At 43.8% G+C, this 11,715-nt stretch overlaps 1 protein-coding gene across 1 annotated transcript in view; it reads left to right on the forward strand.

The window, feature by feature from the left end:
- The window catches only part of LOC311228564 (uncharacterized protein), a 62,391-nt gene that overhangs the window by 24,360 nt on the left and 26,316 nt on the right, over positions 1 to 11,715 (forward strand). The gene's annotated exons all lie outside the window — the stretch shown is intronic.

The following is an 11,715-nucleotide window of genomic DNA, read 5'->3' on the forward strand; positions in this document are numbered from 1 at the left end:
GACCGCTACTGTTCCTAATTTATGCAAATGACATGTCGTCAGCTTGTGACTGCAACTTGTTCCTGTTTGCGGACGACTCAGCCCTGCTGGTCTCTGACAAGAACAAGTTACAGGTTGAAAAAACCCTCAGCTCGGAACTAGGTAGAATCTGCATATGGCTCGCTGATAACAAACTATCATTACACATGGGCAAAACAGAGTCCATTCTCTTCGGTTCAAATAACAAACTCAGCAAGACCGACGGCTTCTCAGTTACAGTGGGTGACAATATTGTCACAAGAAAAGATGAAATTACCTACCTGGGTTCCATCCTAGAGGCTAATCTCTCCTGTGACAAAATGGCATCCAATGTAATAAAAAAAGTCAACCAACGAACTCGATTCTTGTACCGGATCTCCTCTCTGGTAAACAAGAATACCCTGAAGACTCTGGCAGGAGCACTCATTCAGGGGTACTATGACTATGCTTGCACCTCATGGTACCAAAGCACCTCAAAGGCGCTAAAAACAAAATTACAAACATCTCAAAACAAACTGGTCAGACTACTGCTTGACCTTACTCCTAGAACCCACCTCACCCCTGCCCACTTTGACAACCTAGGATGGCTTAGAGTAGACGACAGAGTACAGCAACTTGCAATGGGCCTGGTCTACAAGATACACTACACGACCAAGGTACCCATGTACATGTCAAAATACTTCCCAAAGATCAGTGAATACCACGATCACAACACCAGAGGGAGCTCCACAAATCATGTTAAACGCAGATTCGGCTCAAATAAGGGACTAAACACGTTTCGCAATTATGCCACATCAATGTGGAACGCCCTACCCAAAGCTGCAAAGGAATGTGGATCACTACCCACTTTCAAAACCTCTCTCAAGGGACACCTACGGGAGACTGCAATTCAACACTGGCCCCTGTAAATATCCTAACCCAACCCCCTCCAATGTACAGTCATTTACCTAGTATGGTTTTGTCAATAGTCCAATGTACAATTTTGTTTGTTTGTACAGTGTCTCCCCCCCCCCCCTCAATGTACAGTTTTGCTTGTATATACAGTGTGCCCCCCCCCCCCCCCACCTCCAATGTAGATTACCCAGTATGGTTGTCAATATCCCAGTGTACCCAACCCCCCCCCACCCAACCTCCTCCAATGTACAGTTTCTACGTCAAATGTATATACTCCCTTTTCCTGACTCCTTCTGTATCACAAACAGTACTGTATTTGCAAATCTGGTATGTCATAAATGTATAGATGTAGCAGTACTGACTATCTGTATGTCATGTATGTCATATATGTCCTAATGAATTGAAAATGGGGGACCCTGATGTAAACAAGACGAAAGTCTTTCTCTGGTCTGCATCCCCTTAACAATTGTGTGTATTGAGCTGTACTGTATTGTACCCATTCTGCAATCTGTTAATAAAGTTTTCAATCAATCAATCAATCAACACAATCAACCAGCTCTGCAACCGACCATCACTGGTCCAACGTGAACACGGGGGACCACCTCCTGGTACTAGTTACCCCTCCCTCTCTGCTTTCACCCGTCACCCTCCAATTAGTTAACATATAACAGGCCTGAAATATACCTGGAAAAAATATTATAGATACACGATGTCAAATGGGCCATAGTATTGCATATATAGCTATACTATTTAAATAATTATAGCCCTGTAAACAAGGTGAGGGACTCGCACTGTTTACAGTGCTGGCATCAGCTGCTAAGGATGAGGCTAATCCCCGGCGGTCAATGTGTTAAGAGACCTACCTGAGTGGGAGAGGGAGAGGAGGACCGGCAAAGCAAACCGTTTTTCTACTGCATTATGAGATAATTATGAGAGTTTTGTTTGTTATGCAGATCAGAAATAAATGATGGATTCATTGTATACAGCCAAACGGATGGATCAAACTATTTATTATGTGCACGTAGACTATGCTATTCCCGGAGTGGAAGTGGCAAGTAAGAATTATAATTTTTTTTGTAAATTGCCACTATACACTCCATGTCCATAGCCTAACCTTAACACTCATTGTCCATAGCCTAACCTTAACACTCATTGTCCATAGTGAAGGATTTGGGGTGCTTTTTCAATGTATGTGATGTATAGATTGGGGGGAGATGACCACAGCTAAAACGGTGCCGGGTCAGAGAGGTCGAAGTGCATGCTGACGGTGGAAGCAGGAGACGGTGGTTCAGTAGAGCAGGGTGATTGTTGTGAGGCACACTGCCAGCGAGAGAATGTTTTGAATTCCTTGTAACAAAACATTGATAAGAGCGAGTGTACTGTAGGCCCAGTATAAGTCGAACGGTGTTTCCGGGTGTAAGGCAGACCAAGAGCGAGTAGGACTGAGATCACACAGAAGACACTCTCTCCTCATCGAGAGGGGGGGGGGGGGAGGAAGAATGCCACATCATCATTAGCTTCGGCTAACGCGAGGAGAGTTAGGCTGACGACCAGGCCTGAACACTATTGGACTGAATAACAAAAGGACGATAGACGAACACACCGAAAGATCATTAGAATAGACTTTTCAAGGACAATAACATCTGTTAACATCTGAGCTGAGGTTTCTGTTTATCAAATAAACCACGCTTTTCCTTGTAAGGTGTTTCACGTTGTCGAAGTGTCGAATTCTTACGGAGGTGGAGAATTATTATGGTTTGCGGATTGTACTAACGGGGAGAGATAAGGATCTTATCAGCCAGTGTCAGAGACGTCAGGACCATTAAAATGACACAACGCAGAGGAATTGGATGGAGAGCCAAACAGACGAAGACGTGATACTGGCCAGTTTGATCAGGATCTAACAGTTGGTTGCCGATGACAGCCGGATTTGCAAGAGACAAAAACAGCGGGAACAGTTGGTTGCCGATGACAGCCGGATTTGCAAGAGATAAAAACAACGGGAACAGTTGGTTGCCGAGAGATAAGAACAACGGAAAAAGACTTTTTCAATAATGGGACGACAGTGGACAACAGTCATCGTGTGTGGGAGAATCATGATCGAGCAAGGCCGGCCAGCCCTGGGAGAGAGCGGCGAGTCGAGCGGTCAGGAGGCGAACCAGCGCTGTAGGAGAAACAGCGCTCCGATAAAAAATGTGAGTTCACTGTGCACACGGTTGTTTTGATCTTTTAAGCCAAATAAAAACGAACAGATAGTGCATCCCGTAAATAAGTAGCGACAGAGAAGCCAGCTGTAATAATATGAGCAGAGAGCCATGGTGAAAATCGAGGGTGTTATCTACAGAGAATGAAAGCAAACGAGGCAGGCTGCACAGTTTTGGTTTAAGGAGGGTAAATGCGAGATGAGGAAAGGGGGGGGGGGACGCTTGAACCAGATCGAAAAATTGTTAATGGCGGGACTGTTTTCATAACAGAAGGAAAGTCGAAAGGAGATTGTACCAGTGTGTATTATGTCCGATCAGGCAAGAGTATTAGTCTGAGAAAGCGTCCCCTGATAATGGATAGGAAAGAGAGGAAAAACAGCTGTGTTTTTAGGCCTTGGAAGGAAGGGCAGAGGCCGTTTGTTTGAGAGAGTAGCCATTTGCACCGAGACAAAATTGCCGTGAGCACCACGAGGAGATAACAACAGATAAGAACCAGGAAGTGACACGTCAACTAAAACACCATAGAGGAGGAGTAGGTCGCCACCTAGTGGCGGAGGGGGGGTAGTGCAGGGGAGTTTTCATTACCCATAGGGGAATATTTAGATATAAGTCTGTACTACCATCTAGTGGCGGAGTGGGGGAGTGAGTCAAGTTAGAGAATCTACTGCAGCACAGAGAGTGGATCTATTATAATAATAATATAGATATACAGGTTAATTAAATAGAGTTTAATCATACAATGTATTAAATAATAATTGCACAGAGAGGAGGTGCAGTTATTTGAATGGGTTAATTATGGAATAAAGAGGGAGTTTGAATTCTAGTGGGGCTTTCTCACACCTAATAGGCAGTGTCTTGAAGACACGTCACCAGAAGAACTGGCGCGCGCTGGGGGTCAAACTGGGATGAAGATAGCCAGCGTCGAAAAGTGGGAATCGGTTTAGTTGCAAGTGTCACGCCAGAAGACAACAAACAGGGAACCGCCCTGTAAGATGGAGAATAGGTGTGGAGAAGGTGGTAGACTAATAGCAAAACAAGGGAAGTCGAATGTTCAGACGACTGCCGGTGTTGTGTGTCTGCTTTCAGCGGGGGGAGACACCGACAGCGGTGGAGACGACCAGGAGACAGACTGGAGGAGGAGGAAGCAGCAGGGGCCAGGCACCGCAGCCTGGTACACAGATCATCCACGACGAGAGAGAGGAGACGGCGGCGGTGGAGGAGCAGATGTGGAGAGGACAGCCAGAGACACTGAGCAGTAGCAGACCAGGGGAGACATTTTTGCCTAGGGGACCGCGCCCTGGGAGGGGGACCAGCTCAGGAAAGGAGCCGTCACTGAAAGGGGCCCTTGCCCTAGAAGACGGGACCGGCCCAAGATGGGAGGTGTACTGTAAGAGGGAAGGGAGCGCTCTGATTTGGACGTGGGGTACCTAATAGGTGGGCCGAAGGGTTTAGGTGTGTCGTCTGAAAAGTTGCAATCTGTGTTTTTCTCTGTCTCTCTCTCTCTCTCTCCTCCATGACCGTTGTTTATCCTTTCTGGTTTGGGTGTGATGCGGGTAATGGAAAACAAAAGGAAAACAGCAGACGGCGGGGCCCGAATTGTTATGAGTCTATTTTTGGGTATAATTAATTGAAAAACCAAGGAGTCTGTTGATTCTGAAGGTTGATTAAGAATCAAAGGGGGGAATGAAGGATTTGGGGTGCTTTTTCAATGTATGTGATGTATAGATTGGGGGGAGATGACCACAGCTAAAACGGTGCCGGGTCAGAGAGGTCGAAGTGCATGCAGGAGACGGTGGTTCAGTAGAGCAGGGTGATTGTTGTGAGGCACACTGCCAGCAAGAGAATGTTTTGAATTCCTTGTAACAAAACATTGATAAGAGCGAGTGTACTGTAGGCCCAGAGCAGGAGGGAGAGAGGTACATCTTTAATGAAACAGTAGAGAAACGTTTTGAAATGTGTGTAAAGGTTAAACGCGGTTGTCATGACAGCGCGGCACATGACAACCAGAAAAGGGGTGGGCCGTCATTGTTACGACGAAGATCTATAAGTCGAACGGTGTTTCCAGGTGTAAGGCAGACCAAGAGCGAGTAGGACTGAGATCACACAGAAGACACTCTCTCCTCTCATCGAGAGGGGGGGGGGGAGGAAGAATGCCACATCATCATTAGCTTCGGCTAACGCGAGGAGGGTTAGGCTGACGACCAGGCCTGAACACTATTGGACTGAATAACAAAAGGACGATAGACGAACACATCGAAAGATCATTAGAATAGACTTTTCAAGGACAATAACATCTGTTAACATCTGAGCTGAGGTTTCTGTTTATCAAATAAACCACGCTTTTCCTTGTAAGGTATTTCACGTTGTCGAAGTGTCGAATTCTTACGGAGGTGGATAATTATTATGGTTTGCGGATTGTACTAACGGGGAGAGATAAGGATCTTATCAGCCAGTGTCAGAGACGTCAGGACCATTAAAATGACACAACGCAGAGGAATTGGATGGAGAGCCAAACAGACGAAGACGTGATACTGGCCAGTTTGATCAGGATCTAACAATAGCCTAACCTTAACACTCCTTGTCCATAACCTAACCTTAACACTCCTTGTCCATAACCTAACCTTAACACTCCTTGTCCATAGCCTAACCATAACCTAACAAGGAAAACATCAATAGAACCTACAAAAATGATAACATGTTGACTAGGAGATCTGTGGCCACCACCAGCATCCGTCAGCAAGGTCCTCTGTGTCTCCAGTTACAATGTCCACTCTTCAGTTGTGTGATGGCTGAGATGTGTGTCCTGCATGGTGTTTACCATTCTTCTACTGGATACAGAGAAACACTACAAGACAAGTCCCATCCATAGGTCCCATCACATGCTTGAGTTGTGTTGAAAATGGAATCCAATAATGAGTGCTACAGTGACACCTATTGGAGTGGAGATGTTATAGCCAGGCTTGTTGGTTTACACTGTAAATGTACAGTGGTTCTCTAGTCTCAGCATGTCAAGAACCACCATATTGGTGCATAGTGATAGGATTTTATCCCAGGGACCATCTGAGAAGACTGTAGTTAGATGTGATTCTGTCCAGAATGAGTCCATAACCGTCTGTACTGTAGGGCAGATAACAGCGTGAGTGAATCCTATACAATCTTTTTTTTTTATCCACTTTTTCTCCCATTTTCTATATTTTCTCCCATCCCAATTTCGTATCATCCAATTCAACCCTCCCCTGTCACTAACGCTGTTTCTTGCCTCCCACAAGCCGGCTGCAATGTGGACTAAGTCATACATAGCACAAGTCCCCTCCGGTACTTGAGGTAACAGCAGTCGCATCTTTTCACCTGCGCAGCTCGATCTCTCAGTGGCGAGGAGTAACGCGTGGGAGGCTCACGCTGCCCCCGACACTTCCTGATTCTACTGCGCAGGCGCACCAACCGACCTGTAGGAGTCGCTGTCCACAACGCCCGATCCCCACCCATCAGTTTCCCACCCCCTAATACGGCCAATGTGTATTAGTACGGACGACCAGCTAAACTGAAAGCAAATGTGGAGCGCTGGGCTCGAACAGGCAAGCCCAGCGTCTCCAGATTTCGTGGCGAGCGCCTTGCCCACTACGCCACATAGCCGCCCGAATCCTATACGATCTTAATCGTCATTCATTGGGATTAATTTCTAGTGAATGAAATTATAGTGAAATTAAACAATTTTGTTGGGGACCCCAGGGAACCCTCGGACGCCATCTTGAGAAGCTGTAAAACACACAAACAAGCAACACTCTATACTAACACCAGCGAGGATGTGGTTTGTTACGACCCCTGAATACTGACACCAGCGAGGTCTGTTACGACCCCTGAATACTGACACCAGCCAGGTCTGTTACGATCCCTGAATACTGACACCAGTGAGGTCTGTTATAATAACCCCTGAATACTGACACCAGTGAGGTCTGATAATAACCCCTGAATACTGACACCAGTGAGGTCTGTTATAAGTTTTAACCCCTGAATACTGAAGGTTTTGTACCTCATTGTCTGCATTTGTACCTCACTGTTTACTCATTTTTACTCATTGTTCTTAGGTTGTACTTTAGATTGTATATTGTATTGTATATTCCTCTTTTACTTACTTTTTTACTGTATGAAGCACACTCTCAGGGGCTCATACAGAACCAAGCATTTCACCGTAAAGTACATGTATTTTATTGTGACAAATAATAAACAAACTTGAACTTGACACCAGCGAGGTCTGTTATGATCCCTGAATACTGACACCAGCCATTGGTCATCCAATTCGGTAGGTGGCGCTGTCGCGAAAAAACGATGGTATCCGGGGCTGCACGCAGCGTCACGCTACGCTCCCTTGGTTGAAAAGAACCCGATGGTTGTTGACGTCACGTCACTATCAGCGCTTCCTCCAGTGAGTCTCGGCTCTCGGCTGCTGTGCTCATAGATATCAAAAGAACAGTTCTATATATATCTATGGCTGTGCTCATAGAGGCTGTGCTGCTCATGTCCTCTAGTGGGACTGACATGTGAGCCGCGTCTTCCTGGTTTGATTGATTGATTGAAAAGTTTATTAACAGATTGCAGAATGGGTACAGTACAGTACAGCTCAATACATACAATTGTTAAGAGGATGCAGACCTGAGAAAGACTTTCATCTTGTTTCCATCAGGGTCCCACATTTTCAATTCATCATATGACACACACGACATACAGCGTCTTTGCATAGCTCTCGTGTAACCCAGCCAAATCGTGTTTTTTTGTAGACGTATTTTAAACTATGCACTAAGTATATTATTTCAATGCATTCACATATGAAAATATTATCAATATGGACAGAGACATCCTGCAAACGCACCTACAAATATATGAGCACGATATTTTCGAAGATTTTATGTGACGTCTATCCATCGCTCGCATTTAGCCCAGGATAATCTTGTCTAAGCTTAGACGTATTTTAAACTATGCACTAAGTATATTATTTCAATGTATTAACATCTCCAAATATGAAGAATATGCACCACAGACGTCCTGCAAATGCGCCTACAAATATCTGAGCGCGATATTTCCGAAGATTTAAGGTGACGTCTATCCATCGCTCGCATTTAGCCCAGGATAATCTTGTCTAAGCTTAGACGTATTTTAAACTATGCACTAAACTTATTATTTCAATGCATTAACATCTCCAAATATGAAAAATATGCACCACAGACGTCCTGCACGCGTGCCTACAAATATCTGAGCACGATATTTTCGAAGATTGGTGGTCTGCTGTGTTCATCACCAACCTAACCTGCTGTTTGCCATTTGATCAGCAGGTGGCGCTGATAGTGCTGGGAAACCTGACTGATCACAATCCTGCCTGATTAAATAACATGTCTGACCGTTCTTCTGACTGTGTGTGTGTGTGTGTGTGTGTGTGTGTGTGTGTGTGTGTGTGTGTGTGTGTGTGTGTGTTAGGGTGACCAGATACAAAAAGTCCAAAAGCAGGACAACAGTAAGATTTTGGTGGGACAAAGTGGGACAAAATGGGACAGATAGATAATGTAATTTTTTTTATTATAATAACTCGTCTTCACCGAATAGATAAAGGTTAAATCTAAATAAATACAAATTAAATACAGAATTATATCTCTCCACATTCATCTTGGCACTGGCAGCCGGCTTGTTACCACCTAACATCTGTTTTAAATATTCAAACTTTATCACTTGACAGGAATGTCTTGTGTTCGATATTTTTTTTTTGCTTCAAAAAGAGGGACATCCTCTCAATATGTGGGACGCGGTCTCAAATGGTGGGACAGTACAACCAAAAGGGGGACACCTGGTCACCCTAGTGTGTGTGTGTGTGTGTGTGTGTGTGTGTGTGTGTGTGTGTGTGTGTGTGTGTCTATCCATAGCTCTCATTTAGCCCAGGAGAATCTTGTCTAAGCTTAGACGTCTACCAAACTTTCACTTTTCACCCCATTTTAGACATTGTTTAAACGTCTAAGCTTAGACGTTCAAAACACGTCTAAGCTTAGACGTCTACCAAACTTTCACTTTTCACCCCACTTTAGACTGATTTTAGACGTCTATGTCATGACGTTGAAACAACGTCTAAGCTTAGATGTTCAAAACACGTCTAAGCTTAGACGTCTACCAAACTTTCACTTTTCACCCCACTTTAGACTGATCTTAGACGTCTATGTCATGACGTTGAAACAACGTCTAAGCTTAGACGTTCAAAACACGTCTAAGCTTAGACGTTCGAAACACGTCTAGAATAGACGTCTACCAAACTTTCACTTTTCACCCCATTCTAGACTGATTTTAAACGTCTAAGCTTAGACGTTCAAAACACGTCTAAGCTTAGACGTTCAAAACACGTCTAAGCTTAGACGTTCAAAACACGTCTAGAATAGACGTCTACCAAACTTTCACTTTTCACCCCATTCTAGACCGAATTTAGCCTAGCCTTGATTGACATTTTTTATTAACAGATTGCATAATGGGTACAGTACAGTACAGCTCAATACACACAATTGTTAACCCTTTCACTGCCACACTACCAAACGGTTAACCCTTTCACTGCGACAATACACAGTATGTTAACCCTTTCACTGCATATATGTAGTATCCTCAAGAATATGTGCATAATCTTGTGCAATTTTTGCAATTGTACATATCTAATTTAAATTATTAGAAGCATTATGGTAAACTTTATATTACCAGCTATACGTTAATATAATTAACCAAGTTCACATTGTGAGATGGAGAGTTCAGTGTCCTGATGGCCTGGGGGAATAAGCTGAGCCGGAGTGTCTCTGTTCTCGTAGTGTGTGTACGGCGTTTGCCTGACCGCAGCAGCTTGAACAGGCGTTGGGGTGGTGGGGGGTGTTAAATTATTCTGCAGGCTCTGGATTTGCACCTCCTGTTATATAAGACCTGCAGGGGTGGTAGTGCAATACCCGTAGTACGCTCTGCTTAGCGCACCATTCTCTAGACTGCCTTCCTGTCCTGTGCTGTGCTGTTTCCAAACCAGGCAGTGATGTTTCCAGTCAGAATGCTCTCTACAGCCCCAGAATAGAAGGAGTGGAGTATCTTCCCCGATACTCTGAACTTCCTTAACTGTCTCAGGTGATAGAGGCGCTGTTTAGCCTTTTTCACCACAGAATATATGTGTGTTGACCATGTCAGGTCCTCTGTGATGTATTGTACTTACTGTATTTGTAAATCTGGTATGTCATAAATCCAATCTCCCCAATCCCATTCAATCTAGTTAGCTGCAGCTCAAATGTATCCCCTTGCCCCACTTTGCCTTTTATGTCTCTGTCTGTGTGTTGTGTATTTAAGTATGTTTGTTTTTGTTTTGCTGCCATTTTGGCCAGGTCTTGCTCGAAAAAGAGATCTTTGATCTCAAGTGACTACCTGGTAAAACAAAGGTAAAATAAAAAATATATGTCATATATGTCCTGATGAATTGAAAATGGGGGACCCTGATGTAAACAAGATGAAAGTCTTTCTCTGGTCTGCATCCCCTTAACAATTGTGTGTTTATTGAGCTGTACTGTATTGTACCCATTCTGCAATCTGTTAATAAAGTTTTCAATCAATCAATCAATCAAATTTATAACACTTTATTTTAGATTGTCCAATCACATCTGTGATTGGACAATGGGAATTTCCAGGCGTGGTTTTGTGAACTTAGAAATCAGGAAGACCCGCTGCTCACCTCAGTCAGCTCACCAAAAACAACAAAAATGTTACTCTTGGAAACATCGAAGTTATATATTGCCACAAGGACGCAGCTCTTATCCTTCGCCACGCACACGGAGGAAATCTCTCGCTACGGAGGTTAGTAGTGTACAAATTATATAACTTGGTATATAAAGTGTAATTTTAATTCTAGTGTTATTTTTAGTCATATGCGTTGTATGATCAAACAGTGCCGCTCTACATAGTATTACCTCGTGTAGGTCTAATGGAGCAAAAGTATATGCGCCAGGAGTTTTTTTCTTAAATGAATACAGTATATAGTAAACATCCTAACCATATGTCTGTCACAACAGCAGTCATAGTGTATAATTTCAGCAGTACGTTTGTTTACCAATAGGTTAAATTGTTGTTATCTGCAGGCCTGGGCCTGTATTGTGTAAGGGCCTGTGTATTGTGCGGTCCACTACTGTCGATTAGCCGGCTCTCTCTCGCTATGTGTTACTGGCGCCACATTAGCAAATGTGAGCTCCGTTTGTAAACTCGGCGAGCAACGCATCAAATAAATGCTTTATATCCTCGCCATTACTATTATGCCCGTTGCGGTTAAAACCTATTCAAATAACGTTAATGTACTTGTCTAGTCACGGTGTTGTGTAATGTGATATTTGATATCTGTTAACTTCCGTTTTCTTTCCAGCTGGCGGAGGCCTGAGGATCAAGGCTTTTCGGTATGTGAGCAAACCCTCCCTTCTATCCTTATTTGAATTGATAAACAAATCAACATAATAATCAGGGTTCGCACAAGGTCCTTGAAGTGGAAGTGCTTAAAGTGCTTTGATTTTTTACACAAACAAATCCAGGTCTGGAATTCCTTAAACAGCCAATTTTTTAA

This window comes from Notolepis coatsorum (assembly GCF_963971535.1).
Source record: "Notolepis coatsorum genome assembly, chromosome: 5".
In the NCBI taxonomy this organism is placed as follows: domain Eukaryota; kingdom Metazoa; phylum Chordata; class Actinopteri; order Aulopiformes; family Paralepididae; genus Notolepis; species Notolepis coatsorum.